The following is a 19,969-nucleotide window of genomic DNA, read 5'->3' on the forward strand; positions in this document are numbered from 1 at the left end:
ATTAGTTACCTTCTTAAAAAGATCTTAGTGGTTGAAGCAACTTTGTTAAGGAGTGGAAATCAAATGCAGGTATCACAATGAGCCTTAGGACCATCGAGTGTCTTGTCTTAGACAAGCAATCTGGCTAACCTAACCTAACCTAATAAATGCATAATGTCTCAAGAATATTGCCTCACAATTTAAGTCGATCGGCGCAGAATTTACAGAATTTACGGAGTTATAAGTATTTGAGCGTTCGTTGCGCAGAGCGGGAATCCATATCTGCTCGACTTTAGAGCATTTTCCTGAAACTTCTTTTTTTTTCTGAAGTTCATTTACATGCGCCATAACTTAAAATCTACTGAACCAATTATTTTCAAAGTGTACTACCAACCCTCGTATTCTGATATCAATTTGAAGTGTGTTTTAGCAGATTTCTCACCACTTCTAAAAACGTGTTTTTTTCCAATAACTTCAAATGGCTTTCCTGAATACTGCCAATAGGCAGCATATTCTTGACGTCTAAACTTTTCTAAATGCCATCATAAAATGCGGCAAACAAGTCGTTTTTCACTAACGACCTGAGCCTCAATGCACGCATGAAGAATAATTAGGTAACAAGTACCCTCAGCAACCACTTACATATGCTGCTCCACACAAGCTTGTCAAAATTAACGTCAATACAATTTCATTAATATCGTACACGGCGATCGGTCAACTGAATGTTGATTGGCAACATGATTTTTCAATTTACGGCTTTGCGCCTTGCTTTCTTTTCCATTTATCTATGTGTGTATGTATGTATGCTAAAAGTTATGCTCATATATATGTAAGTATATTACAAAGGTGGATGTACACCATGAAGAAGAACACCAATACTTGTTAATTTAAGTATTTAAGGCTCATAAAAGTTAATAGAAATGTAGCGCAGAATGTTAGCGAATTACGAAATTACAAAAGAAAATGAAGTGGCGAGAGCGGACATTCTTTTTACAATGGCTAACGAAGTTAAAGAAGTGGTCCAGCAGAGATGGGCCATTAGCGTGTCATAAAAGTTTTCGTTATGAACATTTATTTTATGCTAAACAAGACCACTGACGTAATCATGTCAAAAGCAACTAATAAAAATAATATCAAAAAAAGAAAAATTAGATTATTAAAGAAAACAAGCGCAAATGCAAAACAGCTGTAGCTCGCGGGAGAAAAATGTACTTGTAGTACGAAGAAAGAAAGAGAGCAGTAACGGCAAAACAACAAAAAAAAAAAAACAAGAAACAACAATTATTACGAAATGATTCTGCGTTGATAGTCGTGATTGGTACGCAAATTGCTGCTTGTTGTTGTTGCTGTTGTATTGCAACTTGCAATTATGCAAATTTCCCCTGTCAACGCACACACGCAGAACTCGAGCTAGTGACATACATTTGCCCACAGAGCACAATTGCAAACATGCACTTACTTACATACACATACACATAAATATGTGTGAATTTATTTAAGCAGTACCGCTTTCAGCTGCTGAGTACGGGTATTTGTTGGCAATTTGTGGCCATTTGCATTTCCAGCAGTGATTTTAATGCTAATTTCGCCAGCTTGCCATGTTCTTGGCAAAAAAAAGGTACTAAATATTAAAAATGTTTTTAAAAAACTCCTTATTAGCAAATCAAAAAAACTGAGATAAAAAATATGTAGTTGCATATTTATTTCAATGAAAAAACCAAAACAAAAATATCTGCCAAAATCAAATAGCAGAAAATCGCATGGGAATTATATGAAAATTCGCACGCTATGACACAAAAGCGCATGAATAAGTAGTTATGAGGTATTTTTATTTGATGCAAAACTATTTGCATACATTTGTATATACAGCTTTGAACAAGATAATAAGCACACCGCAGAAAACTTACAAGTGACTTCAAGAATATTTTATTATTTTTCTTCTTGATTTGTGTGCTTTTAGCGATTTTGACTCAGTTCAAAAAAGCCACCAGAAGCCAATTTCTTATCTCCTTGATCTTTCCTGCTATTCTATTAGTTGATAATAATTGACAAATTTGTGGATAACTGTAATAAATCATCTCATCATTAAAAAACTAGCTTGACCTAATAACAGAAATACATGAATATAATAATATTCTTGAATCCTCACGTAAGTGTTTTTGATAGTAAAGGGTTTTACAAAAGAGACGCCTAGATGTCAGTCGTGAATAATTCCTAGACGGCACCTTTTTTCATGGCATCTTTGACATTTTTCAAGTAGACAGATATACAATTTAACACGATAGAACCACGCGTTAAAATTATTGAAACTTTTTATGAAAATGATCGATCTTTAAGTCGAACAACATATCGCAAAATTCGTGATTTTTCTGGTGAAAATTATCGTCCGAATGAGTCGACAATTCAAAGGTTGGTGAAAAAGTTTCATGAAACTGGCTCTGTCGAGGATAGAAAATGAACTGGCAGTCCAAAAAGTGGACGTACTGTTGAGAATATTACTTCTGTAGCGAATAGTGTTGCTGAACGACCTTCAATATCGATTACCTCGACGTACTCAACAATTAGGAATTCATGAATCGACTCCTTGTCGGATTTTACCTGTAGAAATGCTCATGATGGGTATTTAAATGATGTAACTTTTTATAAATATTTGTTAAGAACCGTATTTTGAATAAAAATAGTGAAATAGAATCTCAGTTTTTATTTGTTTTATTTGAAAACAACGTCGAGGTGCACCTTTTGAAATACCCTTTATATGTTTCTATCCAGCTCATTCAGTACCTATACAGCTATGAAATGCAGAGTTACTGGAAGATTCTCAATGTTTTGTTTTTTCCTTGTTCACTCCTCTAGGGAGCATAGAGCCTCGACAAGACTTGCCTTGCGTCGGTTTCGTTAATCCATTTAATTTCTGACAGAGTAGGTGATTAGCCTGCCGCTAATAGAAATTAGCTCCGGCAAAAAAACTTTCTTAATGCCTCGTCTGTCTATACAACGATACCCCAGGGATGAAATATCTGACCCACTTTCTGCTGGAGCTGAGAATGGTGTATCAAGATCATATTCAGAATGTTAGTAGTACCCCTACTTGATTATACCTACTTGATTATAAGTTGCTCACAAAAAGTATTGTGTAAACTCCGAGAAAAGTTTTCTTCCGAACAATATGCCGAAACTACGTAAATGAAGAAGAGTAAATACACGAGTAGGTTTTTCCCTCTTGCTATGCCATGAAGTTCCCGTTGAGGTAGAGCACTCAGAAGGGCAATTTATCTACATAATGTTAATAAATTGTTACACCTAAGTGTTTCCAGAATTTCCAGTGATTGTATATAAACAAATTCGATATTATAAACTGAGGTTTACAATTGTGAACAGCATCAACTAAAAGTTTTGCTGAAAATGAAGAACGACCGCTCAACCCATTTCCCAATAAAAATAATCAAAGCAAACGACTATGAATATCGGTGAAACCACCTTACATGTACAGAGAGTAGTAGTAGAAGTAATTTCTTGTACCAATTTAACAGAGCTTGAGAATGAGTTAACATCGACTTACACTTTGTACCCTAACCGCCCTAAATATAGTACGCTTAGCACATAAGTGTGATGCATATTTCAAGGCGTACTATTTACTTACTATTTTTGTATATATTTAAAAATTAAAACGCTTTTACATTCTTTGCAATATCAAATTTAGGCAAGAACTCAAGTCCCTTGATCATTTACAGCATCGCAATATGTACTCCCATCTGTCTTTGCAAAGCTTATGTTATAACTATTTTGAGAGCTCTGTTACTTTGTTTACAGAGTGAGTACCATAGGCAGCGCTATTTTCGTGCGCACTGCTGTTACATACCTAGATTTTACTGATTTAATAACATCGTGGGAACTGTTTAGTGCCAGCTTGAGGATTTAATAGATAATTAGCAAGATATTAAGATTAGTTCGACTTTATAGAATTTATACTAATGTAGGTATGTAAATCAATAGCTGAACGAATGTTATATTTGCATTAGCGTTACTCAATGGGAATTGAAAATCGAAATGTAGCCAGCGACATTCTCTACTACGCCGTTCAATTAATGTTACATTTAATTATAATAATTGATAAGAATATTACTAATTCATGACATTCCCATTCACTTCATACTCTCAATTATTTCTCAAAAAAGAAGACAAAAAAACAAATTTTGCTTCACTCTAAACGATTAGTTTGTAGCTACTACCAGTTCGTTATATAAATACTATGTATTTACATATAATTTATATTTAAATTGCTCTTAAGTCAAGCCCAATGTATTCATACAATCCTGTATGACTAGAAATCAACTTGCTAATTCGCGTTGAAATTCGGCGATTATAATAAAAATATAAAAAATTTGCATTTAGTGTGCGCACTTTTAATTATTATTATGATTATCGCCATTTTTTCGGCGTCGGTATTTTGCTACGTCGCGCTGCTTCTTTCACTAAGAGCCTACCTTTTGTGATTTAGATCATCGCTTTTATTTTGCTTAACTCATTTCAAATGTGACTCCCTAGCATATTAATGAACGTCAATTAATTTGCGTGCATTGAAATGACTTTATTTGGTAGGTCGTTTTAAAGGCATTGACTTTGAATTTTGGATACGATCTTTTGATAATTTGAGGTGCGGCAGCGGCATGAGGTAAAATGGAAAACTAAAATAAGCAATAATGATGTTAAAAATTATTAATGAGATAAAAATTTGCATTACTATGTATTTATTTGAGTTGTAGTTAATGCTTCTGTTTAAATAATGTTAGAGTGCACGATTTTTAATGCTCTTCTAGCTTTAGCAGCTTGAGAGGTTAAGGTTTTGACAAAATGTTATCTTCATCATTTCTGGCAGAATAGGCATTCATGAATGGAATGTTTGGCCTATTTTACCTGTAGACGTGCTAGTGGCAGACATGTAAACTTAAGAACCGCAATCTGGGAAGAGAACCCGTACGATTTCCAAAGTCACTCAGTGGTGGGAGGTATACCTAATTTGTCACGCGAAAAATTAGGACTGTTTCAATTGTAATAAAACTTTAGTATTGAAATAAAATGCCAAAAGCGAGTGTGTTATAAAATTTATAGCTTGACAGTTTACAGCTGCCAATTCAACTGTCAAAACAGCTGCCAATAAAAACTAAAAATGCCACTCATTAGCTTGTACCACGCTAGTCACTGTTTTCGTAGGTAACAGCTGTCAAATAGGCTGCCACTTTATAAAGGGTGGTTAAGCTTTAAGGGCTGGTGTTGATTTTGAATAAAATACAATTCTTTTAGGAAATTTTTAACATTTCGCTTTATTGTGATAATATTGGTATGGCTGAATTACGTATGGAACAAAATATCGGCCAAATGGCCGCCGCGACTTCGGCGGCACACCACCATCCGATGGTCCAAATTTTCGATGACGCTGAGGCACAATTGAGGTTCTAAGCCGTTAATGTGCCGAATTATCTCATCCTTTAGCTCTTGAATTGTTGCTGGCTTATCGAGGTGCACCTTTTCTTTCAAATAACCCCAAAGAAAGAAGTCCAAAGGTGTCGCTGACGTTTAGGTGTGGTTCACATTCAACATCGGCCCTTGAAATTGAACCACCCTTTATAAAAAAGTGTTTTTTTAACTTTTTATTTAGTAATTTTATTAGTTTTTTTTTTTGCAGAACTAGATGCAAGTACGTACGAGTGGTCAAACTATTGGTTATTTTTAACTATTGGCTGGTTAACTGCAGTCATTATATAAGCTCATGAACCAAAATGATACTTTGAAATAAGAAATGGTTGCGTCTTATTAATGTATCAGTTAACTAATGATGAAAACGCTCCATAACGGTCTTTATCAAAAATTTCATAAATCAATTTTTCATATTTTTTGGGAAATTTTAATATTAAAAATTTTTTTTGATGTCTCTTGATATTTTTCTTATAAAGAGTTGTTCAAAAGACGCGCCTAGTTGCTGTTTTAAAATAAAACAGGTAAACATTTAGTTTCTTTCAGGTTTCACTATTCGTATTCAAACTTTAGCTGATTCTGGGTTCTAGGATATAGGAACATAGAGGGAAATGATATTTCTGATGAGTTTGCCTGAATATCGGCGGTTTTTGATAAAAGCAACCCTGACGGCACTATTTCGCCTGACAATTGGAAGAAAGTGGAAGCCAGGCTCTCAAGCCTTTTCTTCCAAATTCTGAAGGAGAACCCTGGTCCAGCTCCTTTCTGTCGCGATAGTGGATGTCATCAGAGCCACGTGAAGCTTATTGCCTGTGCCGATCAGAGATCCACTGATCTTTACAAAATAGTCATCTCAAGGATTGGCGAAGTATGGCCTGGGTCTAAACTCGAGGTAATTTCAAGGGATGACATCCCCAGTTTACCAAGAGCTAGGGCCTGGTTACCAGCGGAGTCATCAGACCCTCAACGAATCCTTGAAATGCTTCGGGTATGCAATCCGGAGCTTCCTACATCGTCTTGGAGGGTCACAAAGCTGGACGATCCCAAGGGCGAATACCGAAGCGCTACTTTCGTAGTCTGCAAGGACTCAGTGGACGCACTGGCGCGATCTGACGGTGTAGTAAGCTATGGGTTTTCGTCCATAACTCTGAGGGTATACAATAAGGACAAGGCGCCTAACTTAAAGGACCCGGTTGGAGCTGAGATAGGCCCCACGGCGGAATCTGGCTCCGGTCCTAACACTGCTACAGCGCTACGGAAGGCATCTGCAGACGGCAGTATCTCTTCCTTGTTAGATAGAGTACTTGATACTACTTTCACTGATGAGGAAGAGCTACTGGCGTCAGATTCAGATGAGCCCAACAAAACGGTGGTGGAGAGGAAGCCCAGTAACCATGATGTTACGGGTTCTTCAAATTAACCTTCACCACACAGAAACCGATTTTTAAAATCCTACTTCTTAACGAATATAGATAATCTATACACTTTAGGTATCAACAACCTTTTTACGCTTTGTCAAAAGCTCAGGATGGTTCATGGGAAATGTAGCCCAGCCTCGTTGTCTCTATGTGCGATGCGGCTGCCAAACTTACCTACCTACCTTGCCTGAAAGGGGTCGACTGAATTGGTCTTAGTGGTCTTCTACCCAGACATCGGCATACCCTTGACTGCTGTTAAAGAGGAATTGCACAACTTATTTCTCAGAAAAGCGCAGGAGAAGTGGAGCTCAATTCTTTCGTGTGATATTTCGAAAACCGTTTGACTCCATTAAAATAGACACAGCACGCGGAAAGTTCTGCGGACTCCACGCCATTCGATTTCCAAACTATCAGGTTTACCATTTAATACTCTCTTTCTCTGTAACTTACTTTCTCTGTAAATGTCCGGGTTTGGGTGCGCCTTTCTTCGACAGCCTGAGGCAGTGCACTAACCTAATCCCATCGCCATTAAATCAACAGCAGCCAGAGCTGTAGATATCTGCCCGTTGGAGGTCTCAAAATGGTATCACAACGGCGCTTTAGTACTACTTGGGGAGACTGGTAGGTACCTCAACCATTTCACCTACCTACCTAAATACGGCTTTAACAATTATGTGACATCATTAAATAGCATCATTTATATATCCATCATGAGCACGTCTACAGGTAAAATCCGCCAAACAGTCAATTCATGAATGCCAAATTGTTGAGAACGTCGAGATATCGATGTTCAAGGATTTTCAGCAATACATTGCGCTACGGCCGCAAATTCTGAACAGAACGTATAGTTTTTGGTCTTCCAGTTTTTTTTCTATCCTCAACACAACCAGTTTCTTGAACTTTTTTTACCAACCCTCAAATTGTGAACTCATTCCGATGATAGTCTTCTCCAAAAAATCACGAATTTTGCGATATGTTGTTCTTAAAGATCGACGATTTTCATAATAAGTTTCAATAATTTTCAGGTGTTGTTTTATCGCGTAAAATTGTACATCTGTCTAGTTAACAAGCGTCAAAAATGTTATAAAAACGGTATCGTATAGAAATTATTCACTATTGACATCTAGGCGTCACTTTTGGAAGACTGTTTTTTTTGATACCCACAAGTCTACGCCAAATAATTTTAATGAATAAACAAAGTATTTTTAGATTTTCAAAAGTCCTTTCAAAAAACATTAAAAAGTTGTGACGTGTTGTTAAGCAACTAAAAACGCAGATTTACTATCACTTAGTAATAATATCGGGCGCATATTGATTTTCAAGTGTGTGAGAAAAAAAGTTAAAATTTTTTGCGCTGTGTTTTATTTTAAGAAATAATTTTCGGACTCTCATGAAACCCGCCACGAGGGAGATTACTTTCTTGCCTTCTGCTCTCTCGACCTCTATGAATGCGACTTACGACATGTATGATTTTAGACTTAATATTTGCAAATATTTACCAGGTCAATCGACCCCACATTCGGATTTTTAGCTGTTTCGGTTATCTTAAACTGACAATCAAGCATTTGGGTTCTCTCTCTCTTTCTTGATCTTTGTACTTTGTGCTTACCGGCTATGCACAAACTATGTATGTACGCGAATGCTCGTATTCTGAAACTTTAAAGTTAAATTGAATGTGATCTACTAAATAAGCAAGATTTTTCAATATGAATAAAGCCCCGGTGGCGACATTTATTTGCCTCATGAAAGCTCTTGAAACCTTTTTGTTCAACCCGAAAGTTAGAACAAATATTTTTACACTAGACTAGAGTTTGATTAGTAAAATACATATCGTTACATACATGTATAATATTCGAAATATATTTACATATATTTATTCACGTATTTACATATGTACATATATTTATATAACACATACACATACTTACATATATGTACATATAATTCATTAAGAACCTAAGCAATGAACCGCGCATATTACGAGCACAAGTGGAGCTAATTGATTTAAAATTTAAATAACAACAAATAGATTCTTAACCTAGCACCCACTTGGATGCCAGCGATACCACAAAAAAGTGTTAATTAGTGAGAAGAGACGTACGTACACAGTTTGAGTATAACAGCTTGAGCGCTACGAAGAGTCGTAAAAGAGTTTTAACGAAAGTCTCCCATACAGATTTGTTTTTATGCTTGAACTTAATAAACGTGTGAGAACATGTTTAGCGTTTACCGTTTTTGTAATTTTCATTTCGCAGCAGGTGCTCGCACGTATTTCTACTTTGTTTTTTATTATTTTTACTGTACAATTTCCTGTTCTTACTATTTACTAAATACATAAATGCGCTAAGTAAATAAAAATAAAAAATATGTAAATATAAAAGAATGAATGTGAAAGTCAACCAACGCAGTTTTACTCTCATGTTTTTCAAGTCTGAGCAAATTTAAAAAGTGTCACATTTCACTTTGCCAAACAAAATTTAACCACCGGAAAAGCTTAAATAAACTAGGGCTTTGTGTTTACAGTAAACTATAGGCTTTATGTGTGTGTGTATGCATGCATGTATATAATACTCGTATACAAGTGTTAGTTTCCGAATGTATGTGAAAATGGGCTTTATAAATGTAAACAAAAGCGTGCACATTTGTAGGTTGGCTGAAGAGTAGCCTTGCGCCACAATAAAAAAAAAGTGCCGACCTTTAACGCCTTGTTGAATGTTGGCAGGCTTCTTTGTTAGTTAGTTAGTTTTTGTTTCTGTTTTATGCATTTTGTTGGGCTTATATGCCTGATTGAAATATGCTATATGTATGAAACTTATTTCCTTTGCTTTTTCTTAATTAATTAATATTGATTTAATTAATACGCCATTTTATTTATTACTCACGAACATAAAAGAAAATACTTAAAAATTTGTACATCACTTGAAACATACGAAATATATATTCGTATTTTATATTTAGATATTATTTTAACGGTTTTTAGAAATCCCAGAATAGTTTCAAGCTAATATTGGCTATGCTTCAATGGGAGTTACAAAAAAAAATATAATAAATAATATTGGCTTAGCAGGTATATCAGAAAGTGGTGCCAAAAGTTCCATACTAAATCTACTCTACACATACGGACTGTATCCCTGTAGGGAGAAGTCAAACTAGTATGGGAACATTCTGATACTGATACTGGTATTAATAAAATATTTGGTGTATTTAATAGAAGAAATCGAACTAGTTCGTCATTGATTAGAATAATAACAGTAGTAACATTATGAATTTGTCTCGAAATTAGTTGATTGCTTTTGTTTTTTTTTTTTTTTATAAGAAAGTATTTGCATTTATTAAAACAAAATATTTTCATTCATTCATATATTTATTTTATATGTAGACGCCTGCACCACAAGTCAGAAAATTTGGAGGCACGCATTTATAATACTAGGCCTCTTCTATGCTCGTTATCACTATGCTCCATTAACTTGACGAAAAATTTGCATGCGAAAGCAACAACAAAGTTATTGAGTAAGATTCGCCGCTAGCGAGTAATGCTATAGCTAATTAGGCCGCACTGCTTTACCAGCACATGTTATTTAAGGGGTTATATACAGTTAGTATTTTCAAAAAATCAGTTTTTTTATTTAATTTTTTTAATATACATATGTTTAAAAATACACACAGCAAATTAAATATCGCTCCGGTGAATATTTTCGAAGTTACACGTAAATTTGAAAAGGCGTTTCAGAGTGCTTTGATCCCATGTAAAGTGCTTTTCAAACTTTAAACGCGTTTTTCTCAAAATGGTGTTTTCAACAATACTCGAAAACGGCTAAATCGATTAGTCTCAAATTTAAACACGAGCTTCTTAGACATATTGTTTAGTAATTAATCGAAGATTTTTTCTCACCAATAAATATATTTTTTTATAAACAATTTAAAGCCGAAATTTTGGTCAAAAATTTTCTTTTTTTTTCATTTTGTCAAAAAAATTTATTTTGCTTCTTCCTTCGATTAATTACTAGATTTAACGAAATCTGTTTTTTTTTAATTTCAGAGGATCCAGTACAGAGATAACTATATTGGTCACAGCTCCCGGAGATCAGCTGTAGCCCCTTTCCAAATAAATATTTTTACTATTACTAAGTCCTAAAATACAGTTAAAAGATAACATAATATGTGCACAAATTTTTGGAACAATAAATTTAAAAGTTTTCTCAGAAAAAATTCTGTAAAAGTCGCTTTTTTTCGGCCTTCTAACTATATATAACCCCTTACGGCTGCTCTCTTCCCGCGTTGCCGACATATGTTCATTTGCTTTATCTATTCGCAACTTGCTAAGTCTTGGCGAAAAAAGAGGTCATTGTTACACTAGCTCAGTTTAAGATTTAAAATGTCAAAAGGCGAAGAAGAAATAATTACTTCACACCATTTACGTTTGAATTATTCGACTACAATTATATAACAATAATTCATAACATAAATAAAGTTTTTTTAAGCGCTCGAGCAATTTTATTCTCTACATACAGCCATCAGTTAATCAGATGTCGATAGACCAGAAATGTAATTAAGAAAAACACTTCAATTGAATAAAAAAAGTTATTCCAATAAAAAACCATCGCAGAAATATCCTCGCAGCAACCAAAGACATAAAATAGGAATCCGAAATTTAGCCAGCTTTGGTTTTATTTATGCTCCTAAAGTGAATACCTCCAATTATATATCCTTATTAGTTTTGTTAGGTAATTTTTTTTAGGATTTACTTTTAGTGTAAGTTGGAACCAATTTTTGAATTTTTAATCAATTTACTTTACATGAAAAAAGTTTCACGTAATCTGTATACACTTTTCATGGTATGGATGTTTTTTTTTATATATGTATATTTTAAGTGGCCTCAAACTGGTTATTTTTGAAACACATTGGGCTAGAAATTTTATGGCTAGTGAAATAGTCTCTTAACTGATATTTTGCTGATGCATGGCCGAACAATTGACATTTTGTAGGACATCGCCGTGTTAGAAATACCACTTGCTAACATGAAAAAAAAAAAATAACATGAGCTGATTAAACTGAAAAGTGAACTCGTAGTATTTTAGTTCACAACTAGTATTTTTCCCTGCAGGGGTATTGTGGAGAGAATAACAGCTGGTACTATGTCAGATGGCACCTCTGTAGATGATACTGTTATTTTAACAGTAGATGTTAACCCGAAATTTGTTTAATTCAAATTTCAAGGGGTTATGGAGAAGATTACAGGCTGGTCGAAAAAAACAAAAATAATAATAAAACCATTAATTCAGACATCAAAAACTCTATTCTCGAAGTCGTTGGAAACGTATTATCGCAGTTCAAATACAAGTTTCACCCATAAGTGAATCGATAATAAGCAGCATATGTATGTAGAATATTTCGAGATTGAGTCACATATGAGTATATTAAGAGACTTCTTCACAAGTTGTACGAGGACGTCTATAGTTATTAGAGTGACCATATGTAAGCATTCCAAAGAACCCGAAGTTTAAAGAACATTTAGTATTGCACACCCTTTTTAAAAGACCTAAAATCAGTGATTTTTCATGAAATACAAAAATTTCTAAGCATATAGAATATTTTAGAAATATAAAACGTTATATGTTGGGAAGAAAAGTTCTTTAAAACATCATAAGAGAAAAGGTTATGAAGATCAATTTTTTAAAATTTTTGAAAAAGTAATTTTTTGAATTGTGATTCTTTTGCTGAAACTGATTGTGGTAAAATAATGGAAACTAATTTTAAAAAGAAAAAAAGTCATTACTTGAAAAAGGTTTATTATCAATAACCGGTTGCGATCAACGCACTTTGAAAACCGCAACACAGCTAAAAGTTTAAAATGTTTTTCAATTGCAGTGCAGTGCCATTCAAAACACCAAAAGAGGTCTAGCAGGTATGTTTTTTTTGACAATTTACAATAACAAATTTGAATTAGAATTTTGCGTATTAGTATATGGATTAATATGAGTAAGTTATACGGTGGGGAGAATTCAGAACGTGTGGACAATATCAGATCGTTAACCGGCTCTCAGTGATTTTGAAGGAATCACATAATTTGCAGATGTAACAGTGGATGTGGCAGTGGTGTGATGAGATCCACAAAAACTGAGATTGCGTTGGTGATGTAAGAAAAACATCCACAACAACCATTGGCCATGTTTCTCCGTTGCCCTCTGAACAACAACTGATTGAGAGAGCGTAAGAATAGTAAGAATGTGTATGTGTGAAATGAGCGCGCACAATTCGGCTGCGAAATCTCCTATTAAGTAGCAGTTCGATATGTCTCTTTGTGTCTCTTTTGAAGGTGTTATGCGATATACAGACTGGACTATATTTAGTCAAACCCTCGTATAATGCCTATTTATCCAAGTTAAATGCGAAACGCTACATTAAGAACATTTCTATGGTAGTATTCACCTCTTTGAAAGCATTCCTAAGACTATTCTATGCTAATTTACCCCGCTCTATGCTTCAATACACGCATATTCACGAATACGTGCGGTGCATTTAATACCCACCAACGTTATGAACGAAGTAATAATAAAGCAACAATATTTTCAACCTTCTAGGCAAATATTTTAATGCTTATCATAAAGCAGCGCTGGTTAGCATAAATCTGTAACTTTGCATTCTTAAGTAATTTAATGTAATTTGCGTACACTTTAACTAGCTTAAGAATTACTGCAATTTATGGCATGCACTTGTTACGCTTACGACTTTTTTATGAATCATTGTCGCACACACACAAGTCTACACACATAAAGCACACCAATAAATGGAATTATGGCGAGAAAGCATAATAAACTTCTTGGGAGATTTCCATACCAACTGCATATTGAACAAACAAACAAATTTATTCATGTAACTGTTGAGATATGTACGCGCACAGCTAATGATATGTGTAAATATGTATGTACAGCGAGTATACATAGATGTGTGTTTATGCAATGCCTATGTATCGAGAAATTAGATTGTGTCGTTGCCGCCTTTTTATCTGGAAGAAATGACGTCAAGCAATATTGGTATTAGGTCCCACCTGTATAGGCAGGTAAATATGTATGTATGTTTGTGAATTTGCTTAAGAAAATACTTGATTTCATACGCTTGCGCAATGTAATGCTACAAATACAGCCGGAAGTTAATCAGTGTTCAAGTTTCCAGCGACATTTCCATTTGTTGTAATACACCCAAGGCATAATTGTACATGGGTTTTTGTTGTATATTTTTGTGAACATAAAATTTTTTTTTATATTGGAAGAGAGGCGGATCTGATATGAATATATGACATCACGATGACGAGAGAATTCGACTTACATACTTGAGCCAGTGTTCCCGTTCAAATGGGTATTCAAACGTTTGCGCGCTCAAGTAAAAGCCGAAAGGGAATTATAAAAATATGAGAAAAAGGTCAGTCTTATATTCCAAAAAACAAAAAAAAAAGAAAAGTGGTTTTATAAAGCGATATTTGTTATATATTTATTAACTCCTAAACCAATATTTAATCGCTGAGTCTACTTGTTGATATGCAAGCCAAAATTTTTTGCATAATTTTTTGTCACGTTTAATAACAACAATAATTATAATTTCTATATGTAAATATCAATAATTATTAAAAAATCCAATTGTCTAAGTAAATTTCCTTATCATAACTATATACTTCGTGTTGAGAATAATATTGGCACTTCATAAAATCCAACAAGACCTGTGCGAGCGTACTAACTGCTGTTCGTCTGGATGATACAGTAGCGAACTCGCCTTCCAATTTATTTGTCAAGTTCTTTGAATCAAATTTTGTCACTCTTATGTTACTCCCCAACAAAAATTTTCAAGAACAAAGCGATTTTAACCCACTTCTAGCTTGAACTTTACTATATCAAAATTGAATGAGCTTTTTCCAAAATTCTGATTTAATTTCCACAAAGTTTGTAACTTTGATTTGTACGGTTTTTGTAGGGGCGAGACTGCGAATTTTTTGTTCCGATGTCATGAGAAGGAGTAAATTTCGTTCTCTCAAACTGGAGGATATTTTCAGATTTACCAAAGAATCTGGAAAACTCTCACAGGTTTATGTCTCTTCTATCCGGTCTTTTTCCTTCCCTCCTTTCCTCTTTGCCTATCTACCCTTTCTCTTTCCAGTGCTTTTAATACAATGGGCTTTTTAGGAGTTAACAAATCTTTCGGTGCTTCTTGGCTAGACTTTTCAAATTTGAATTTCAAGCAAGCAACAGCTTCCTGATGAAGTACTCACATACACAATGCCCTCTTTCGTTCTGTCCTATTAGTTCTCTTAATGTAATTAAACGCACTCTATATGAGCATATCCCAAGGCTTATAAAGATTATAAAAACATTTTTGAATTGATTTGATTCTAAAACATTTAGAATTTAGTGGCATAATTTTTAAGCTTTCGCAAAAAGTTTTAAGGAGCACATTTTCCGTTGAACTGGTTATATGCCATACTAAAGTTAGGTTATGGCTGGCCAATTATGTCAGCTAAAAAAAAAATCGATTTCGGTATTTGATATTAGTTTTTCTATTAAAAGTAATTGTATTTTATTGAATTTCTTTTTGCTCGGTTTATTAAAAAAATTAATTGCTTTCTGACGGCCTCTAATGGATGCTTTGGCTAGTCAGCTGTTTCAAAAAGGAAAACAAAAAACAAAAAAAAAAATTGATTTCGAGCTTCTTTATTTTTAAAATTTTTTTCATAAAACTAACGATTTTATTTTTTTATCGTTTCAATTAGAAAGTAGTCATCATAATAATTAATGCCTATTAATTACTCTTTGTGATTGTTTAGGCGGGCTTCTCCTTCTCTTTGTGGTGTGCGTTTTGATATTTTTCCACACATTTTGCCACAGTTTCATGTGGCCTCCGAACGGCAGATGGTTTTTTATGAGATAAGCTTTTTCAAGACGGAAATACATTCGGAGGTTTGCCATTGCCTGCTGAGGGGCTATATTTCTATCATTTCGTGTTTCGAGCTTGAGCACTACCGTATGGTAGTCACGCACCAATCCATTCGGCTACGGCTGCCGTATACGAAATAGTTAAATTCATTTTTGTTACAAACAAGCACGTTGGTTTCGTTTATCACTGGCTTCAGCTCGACGGACCAAATGCCACACTGTCGCAAAACCACAGATTTATTGAAAAAGGTATTCGGTTCTATGACAGTCTTCAGAAAGGGGTCTGTACTCTAGCATCCACTATTATGTCGTTTGGTGCCAGTGGACTATGTTTTGTGAGGTTTTTGAAGTCATGCTGTCTTGTGTTTTCAGAAACCACTTTGAGCATGTGACATATAACATCAAATGATCGGGAAATAAGTCGAAAATAGGTGCTCCAGGGAGATGTAAATATCTCAGGCGCTGCCGTGATGATTGCATGCACGAAATAATTTTCCATCTTTTCATGAATCCTCACTGCAATCAAAACTTGTGTTTTTGTTTGGATGCATACTTTTTAACCAGTATATACAAAAAGTAAAGGGTTTTCCAAACAGAGGTGTTATTTTGATATTCAAATGCCATTTATTTTATAATATTGTATAATTATTTAATATAAATGATCGGATGTTTATTTCATTATAAAGAGGGAGGTATGCCGATAATAGTGGAAAATAACATCAGGCAAATGACCACCACGACCACGCTGACAGGAGAATATTCCTTTCATGAAATTTTCCATTAACGAATTGCAAAGTGGCTGCCCTATTCCCTCGATATCCTCACGAATTCCATCTTTGAGGTTTTAAATCGCCCCTGGGCTGTTGGCGTAGACCATCTCTTTCACGTGGCTCCAAAGATAAAAGGCACAAGGTGTTACATCACAAGATCTGGGTCCCAATTCTGATCACTTCTTCGAGAGATAACACGGTCGGGAAACTTTTCCCGTAAAAGATCGATGGTTTCGCTGCTTGCGCGGCAAGTAGCGCCGTCTTGTTGAAAATAAACATTGTCCAAATCAATACTATCCACTTCCGGTCATAAAAAATAGTTAATTATCTTTCGATAGCGCAATTCATTCATCTGTAACACCTGTTTTTGGAAAACTATTTATAGTAATACCTCGGGGTGCTTTTGTACCAAACCAATTCATAAAATATAATGCAGACTATCTTTTTATAGGGAATTTCATATTTAATATTGAGATATCAGCACTGGGTGAGAAATGTTCGGTTCCGTATGTACACCTACATACAAACATTTCCCTTTCAATTGATTCGCACTGCACCCAGGCCCTTTCAGGTGCGCCAACTTTTGCCTTATTGTAAGCGATAAGATACAAAAGATATTTGTAAACTAGTTTCTTGCATTTAAATATTTTTTAATATGAAATTTCCCTTTCCGTTTATCAAATGATTCAGTATTTCCCAAATGAGCTGCGCTTCCTCTATTAAATTAAGGCATTGTCGTAGGCTGTCGCTGGTAGCCGTGGAAAGAAAAAGTTCACAATTTTTTATAATCGCACCAAACCGGAAAAGCGTTGTCTAAATGATTGTAAATATGTATGTATGTGTGTTTATATGTTTTTAAATATGTATTGTACATAAACTCAACCAATTCCAATTAAAATGTTTAAAAGCCTACTTTTTTTATAGCTTTCTATGAGCCACATCGCATAAACTTATTTTAATGCAGCCTCTTCGTTTTTTGTTGTTTGAAAATGCCGGCATTAATTCATTCCAACTACTGTTATAAGAGAAATTTAAAAATAGGCCCAAGAAAGGCTGAGGGCTATTTAAGTTGTATCTTAAAGTATGTCACACTCAGCATCACAGAAAAAAATACAGTAAAACGAAAAAAAAGAGACAAGTCAAAGCTTATTATCGTAGTTTTTTAATGAAGGCAAGGCTGGTTGTGGTCAAGCCACTCCTTCACCTTCTTTGAAATTTACATAATTTAAGTAATATACGAGAAACAGCATACAAAAATATAATACCCTAATGTGGCCATAGAAATAGGCACTCCTCTGCTAGAGCTTGGAAAGAAAATGTTTACATGTTTTTATTCTTAAATATACTTGTGGTAAACCTGTGATCAAAATAATATGTGGATACGTCGTATTTGAAACAGTTTTAACTAACTTCCTTTTATTTTGTATTAAAAATATAGTTCATCGTACAATAAAAATAACATATAATTCCAAATTTCTAACTTTATTCACGGCGACCCAAATTGGGGGACATCAGAATTCGTTTTAGAGGTATGGTTCCTTCGGCAAAGTTTCTTATTTTGATCCCTAGAATACGATTTTCACAGAGCAATGAGCGATTTTTAAATCGACCCGCCCTAATATATATATATTCAAAATTGAAAAAATTTCAAAAAATTTCCTTCAACTATTTTTAATTACAATTTCTAAAAATTTTCGAGTATGCCGCGTTACCGCTCATTGAATTTCAGAAAAAAATAGGGTATGCAATTTTATAGCCCATTAAATTTTAGTATAATAAAGTGCAAGTTTGAAGTGGCCCAAAAATTGCGTTGATTTTTGGGATTTTTTTCTATGTCTTTTCTCCATACAATGAACGCGCGAAATTTTTTATATGGAGAAAATGCGCAGCATTGTCACGAGAAAAAAAAAATCAAAAGTCGAGGAGAATTTTTAGCCATTTCAAAATTGCACTTTATTATACTAAAATTTAATGGGATATAAAATTGCGTACCCGATTTTGTTTTGAAATTCTGATTAAATATTTTATGTCGAGTTAAAGTTAATATGTCGAAAATAAATTTATTCGCTATTACACATAGCCTATAAAGTCAACGTACACTGTATAAAACTGATTATAAACTTTATAGATTTTTTTCATTTTGCGCACTTTTCATTATATTTTAGTATGACACTGCGTTACAAAAACGACCTTATTTTCTGTCCTATCAACCAAATATACTTTTTCGGAAAGGGGAGAAAAAATAAAAATACACGTGTATCGGCGATTTTCATGTACACGCCAGATTTTTTTTTTTATGTATAAAATATAGAGCTCGTAGTCCGCCTGTGTGAAAAACTTTAGATCAATTTTTAACCCTTTTTCCGTGATCCAATCGCGCTGAATTTCTGCAGGCAGACTCGTGGAAATGTTTTTATTATGTAAAATTAAAAAAAAAAAAATTTTATCAATTCTCAGATTTTCTTGAATTTTTTTTTTCTAAAAAAAAATTTTTTTTTTAATTTTCCGCATAACTTGAAGGGACTCCAAATTTTTAAACAACTTATTAACCTTTAATTTATTGTTTCATACAACACACTCTGTGCCGTTTGTGTGTTTGTTCCAGTTCCGGAAGTTCCGATCATCTGACAGTTGCTCTACTAGGAGACGTATACTTTGACAATTGTTTTAAGTTCTGTTGCGCAAAAACGTCTTTCTTTATATTTCATCTTACGAAAAATGCAGTGCCCGACTCGAAATAACTTTTGTTACGTTTGTGGCTTATTCGCACCAAGTAAAAATTTTAAAAATATTACGAAAACAGTGGTTAATTCGTTTCAGAAAGTATTCAAGACTGCTTATGTTCCTTACTTGTGGTATACTCCGGAAGTCGTGTGCGACTACTGCTATAGAGTGTGTCTATTTGTTGCGATACTGACACAAATGCTTACAAACGCAAAAATAAAAGGCCTAAGTTTCTTTAAAAGCATTAAACTTTTTAATTAATAAAATTAATAAAAAAATTCGGGGTTTTATATCTCTATTGTAATGCGGAGTGAAATACCTTACTTTTGATACCCACATCGGCATATCTCATGCAATTTTTTTTTAATTTCGAACAGGTGGCAACCCTGTGAAACATTGTCAGTGGCAACACCTAGGTGAAAAGTCTAGAAATGTGATGCACTATTTGTGTGCCCAATTTCATTCAAATCCGTTAAGCTAATCCTGAGATCGTGTGGCTATACAGATATGCATACAAGAATTGCTCGTTTAAAGTTATAAAATACAAAAAAAAAAAATTCTGACGTGTACATGAAAATCGCCGATACACGTGTATTTTTATTTTTTATCCCCTTTCCGAAAAAGTAATATATATTTGGTTCATAGGACAGAATGTGTGTAACGCGTGTAACATTTTATTTATGGG

General features: G+C 34.2%; 1 protein-coding gene across 5 annotated transcripts in view; it reads right to left on the reverse strand.

Moving 5' to 3' along the window:
- The window catches only part of LOC128863098 (protein phosphatase 1 regulatory subunit 14B), an 87,346-nt gene that overhangs the window by 26,750 nt on the left and 40,627 nt on the right, over window positions 1-19,969 (reverse strand). Inside the window, exon 1 of one of the 5 annotated variants that reach the window (XM_054102037.1) lies at window positions 622-640. The exons of the other annotated variants lie outside the window; for them this stretch is intronic. The gene's annotated coding sequence lies outside the window, so the exon portion shown is untranslated. Of the gene's footprint in view, window positions 1-621; window positions 641-19,969 lie in introns of those variants that run through there. 5 annotated transcript variants of the gene reach the window in all.

This window comes from Anastrepha ludens, chromosome 5 (assembly GCF_028408465.1).
Source record: "Anastrepha ludens isolate Willacy chromosome 5, idAnaLude1.1, whole genome shotgun sequence".
NCBI lineage: Eukaryota > Metazoa > Arthropoda > Insecta > Diptera > Tephritidae > Anastrepha > Anastrepha ludens.